Genomic DNA, 4,190 nt, shown 5'->3' with positions numbered 1-4,190 from the left:
ACTACACTCTCTGAGTGGTTGGCGTTAGGAATGGCATCCAGCTGTAGAAACTCTGCCAAATTTAGATTGGAGCCTGGTGTTACCATCCGGTTTCACCAGTCCTCAGTCAAGTCGTCCAACCCATGCGAGCATGGAAAGCGGACGTTAAACGATGATGATGATGATGATATATATATATATTCAAACAATATATTCTTGATTATGGCATATAACTAATCACAATGTTAGCATATTAATATTGTCAAGAGACAAGGTGGCAAGCGGACAAAATCATTAGCACACTGGTTTTACATTCTGAGTTCAAATTCTACCAAGTCGACTTTGCCTTTCATCCTTCTGGGGTCAATAAAGTAAGTACCAGTTGAGCACTGAGGTTGATGTAATCAACTTAGCCCCCTCCCCTGAAATTTCTGGTCTTGTATCTGAATTTGAAACCAATGTAGTCTAGAGACAATATTAGATATGAAACTGATAGTAACATTTTAGTTATATGCCATAACCAGTAACATAGGGTTTGACACCGTAAAAATATACCTCCTCTATTACTTATATCGACCGGACTTTTGTTTCTGACTTATGGACAACTAACTGCTGAAGTTGCAATTTCACGCACTAGCAGGGGCCATAGCAACATTGCTGTCAGCATATGCTAAAGACACCAAACCTTGTATGTGTTGGGCAAAGGTTGCTTGTCGATCTTGTATAGACCCCCCTCTACTGTCTTGGTCATTTCTTTCACCTGGTTGGCATCTTTCAGGGTCATGTCATACCATCTTCCAAGATTTTTCAATGGCTGCTCCAATACAGTGGGAATCATCTTTTGGCTGCCAACTTTGAAGCTAATCACTTCCGTCACTTTCCCTTCCTTGGGGAAAGACTCCTAAATTTCTTGGGTTTGATTGAGCAGATTCTGGGTTTCTAACTCCTTGGATGCAAGGACAGTAATTACATCCATGTAGGCTTTCAGAAGTGGCATCATGCCATATACTTTGATTAATATATATATATATCTATTAATCAAAGTATAGTTTTATAGATCCATTTTGGACAATCTTATCAATCGGTTTTGCACCCGATAATAGGTAACTGGACGGTTACCTAATATTTGGTGTGAAACCACTTGGTAAAATCAGCAGCAAGTGATCTACAATACTGTATTACTTTGATTAATATATCCACTCTATTGACAAATAAATTGGTGCATTTTTATCAGACTTATGGATTCATAGATGACTATATATGTGTGTACATATATCCACAGATAGGAAAGCCTTCTTTTTCCTGTCAAGGGCTTATATCCCCTTTATTAGAGACTATTTCCCTTAGTCATTGCATAGTGGTCACCATAAGATTTAAGCTTATATAAAATACCATTATTATTATTTACAGGATTGTAAAAACGGTGCCTATGACTTCCAGATGTTTTAAAATCCAGTCTTTTGAGGGAGTCATCTCCACTGTGCTAACTGCAGCATACTGGCAACAAGCAAAACATAAACATTGAGCATGTGTGGTTGATAATGTTAATGACATTAGAGCTGATTCTAATTCATAATCAAATATGTATATCAACACACTGGCTTGTGTATGTGAAGAAGAAAGACATAGATCAATAAGAAAACAGATAAACTGATTCAACAAGTCAATACCTTGTGGTATTTATTCAACTCAAGTTGTACACACACTCCTTTTTCATTCTTACCACTGGAAAAATGTGGTGAGCCACTGATTGATTGGCCCATTTGGAAATCTATACCCAATGACGTAAATGTTCACAAAAATGTGTGCGCTATATATATATAAATACATTAATATAAGATAAATAAGCTACTTTTAATCCAGAAAGTTGATTCAAAGATGTGCACTTCAAAATGCTTGCTTTTCTTATACATCCTCATTCAGAACAAAAATAAATTTATGGATATATGAATACTTTCACATTAATATTTTCTGTTTACTAGTCAATCAAAAAAACCAGCTCCCATCCCATTTCCTCCTTTTGCAATCTGTGTACATGCATGTGCATGTAACTGAGTACAATCACATAGTTTTAATGTATATGTATGACTATGTCCAGATATCTAACTTCCTTTTTTCTAAGCCTTGTGTTTATGTAGGAGATCAATATATTTAAGTGTTTAGAAATTAGACTAGTGAGAAAATGGATCAATAAAAATCAGAAAAGGAAAATGCCAGCAATTTGAGATCACATTATCATCATCACCATTTTAACAACTACTTTCCATGTTTGCATGGGTCAGATACAGCTTTTTGTTTTATTGAAGCAGTTTTTCTATGGCTGGATACCCTTCCTGTCACCAACCTCACTTGTTTCCAAGCAAAGTAATACTTACCCAGTGTATTAGAAATGAATGACATTGCTTGTATGATAGAGACAAACATTAACAACTATCACATAATGTTGAAGACAAAGACACACACACATACATATAAGTGACAGGCTTCTTTCAGTTTCCATTTATGAAATCCTGTCACACAGCTTTGGCCAGCGTGGGGTTGAATACACTTGTCCTAGGTACCATGCAGTGGGACTGAACCTAGAATCATGTAGTCGGACAGCAAACTTTTTATCATACACTCAAGTACATTAATAGTCTTGAAAAAAAAAAGCATGAATACCATAACCTTAAGCTTAGTAAAGGAAATCAAGAAGATGTAAAGAGTACTATAGAGTCTGCAATTTCTGGTCATTTTCAAAGCACTGAGTTTGCTAACTGCTCATTTTAGAAAAAGACAATGAACTGCAGAAGAAAGCGAAGATGGACTGATAGATGTTGTGAGGAGAAATGGGATGAGACAGTTGGGTCATGTGCCGAGAAAGGATGAAAATGATAATATGAAATAACTGTAGAAGGAAGTAAAAAAAAGGAAAGAGTGGTGGGGAAGAATAAAGATATGTTTAAAGGTCATGGCAGAGGAAATGGGAACAAGGGACTCCTGCCACACTAGCTCTGAGACCACCAGACTATGTGGCTTAAATCTGTATTGGATCCCCTCAGTGGTGAATGCTTGTTCACCAGGCATTGTAGCAATTTAACCTCACTTGCAATATATAGAAAATACAGTGTCATATGATCACTGATTTTGTAACTAGGAAACTAGTCTGTTAGAATATCTATGTTCGAGATAGAAGCAGTATATGAACCAAAAAGTATAGTTTATGTCCACTTTAAAGAGACAATGATACAGCCATTTAACCCCAGGAAGACATCTCTTCCAGTTGGTTTATTCAGTGCACTTCTCACATTCAATATTTATTGTAAGCAGAAGATAACTCCTGCCACCCTAACTCTGAGATCACCAGACTATGTGGCTTAAATCTGTATTGGATCTCCTCAGTGGTGGGTACTCATTCACCAGGCATGGCAGCAGTTTAACCTTGCTTGCAACATATAGAAAATACAGTGTCTTACAATCACTGATATCTCTGTTCAAGATGGAAGCAATATATGAACCAAAAAGTATTGTTTATGGCCACATAAATGTGATCTTAAAATACTACTAATAATAGTAATAGCAGCTGCAATCGTTGTTGTCTTTTCTGTTTACAAGTCAGTCCTAATAGAAAAGACTTAAAATCAAAGGTGTTCCAGCTGTGACCAGCTTCTCTTATTTTCTGGTGTACAGTGGCTATGACTACATTATTCAATATGTCCATCCTTTAAAGGACAGTTGGAGTGGGATGAGTGATAATTGCTTGCTATTTCTGATACTTCTAGAGGTTGAAACAATTGCATTGAGGTTCATACAGTGGTTCGTGTAGAAACTTCCTTATTGGCGTGTGTAGAACTTCTCTCATTAGTTTATATATGATCTGTTTGATATGCTTCATGAAGCTGAGAAAATGTGCAGGAAATAACTATCATTCAACCATGGTAGTGGTTGAATATATAAGAGTTGGATGAGATATGATGGCTTGGCCATCTCTTATATTATTTATTAAATTCAGAAATACAACAAACACGAGGGTCAACGGTAACAACAGATCAATAATTTATTCCTGGTTGGTGCAGAGCCGTTTGGTTCCCGGGTGAAAGGCATGCCGCTATAATACCAAAGAAAGCTTCGACCACATGTCGGGGTCGATATTGTCAGAGAGCCTGGAAAAACGACCTGTCACGACGGTTGCTGGATGAATAAGAGAGAGAACGCTATATCTTTATTCTCCA

General features: G+C 36.8%; 1 protein-coding gene across 5 annotated transcripts in view; it reads right to left on the bottom strand.

Annotated features, from left to right (window-relative positions):
- LOC106870336 (myeloid leukemia factor 1) overlaps positions 1-4,190 on the bottom strand; it is an 85,355-nt gene that overhangs the window by 51,236 nt on the left and 29,929 nt on the right. The gene's annotated exons all lie outside the window — the stretch shown is intronic.

The sequence above is a fragment of the Octopus bimaculoides genome, chromosome 3 (assembly GCF_001194135.2).
Source record: "Octopus bimaculoides isolate UCB-OBI-ISO-001 chromosome 3, ASM119413v2, whole genome shotgun sequence".
Lineage (NCBI taxonomy): Eukaryota > Metazoa > Mollusca > Cephalopoda > Octopoda > Octopodidae > Octopus > Octopus bimaculoides.
Note: the sequence above shows the minus strand (reverse complement) of the source record. Positions and strands in the feature narration are given on the sequence as shown.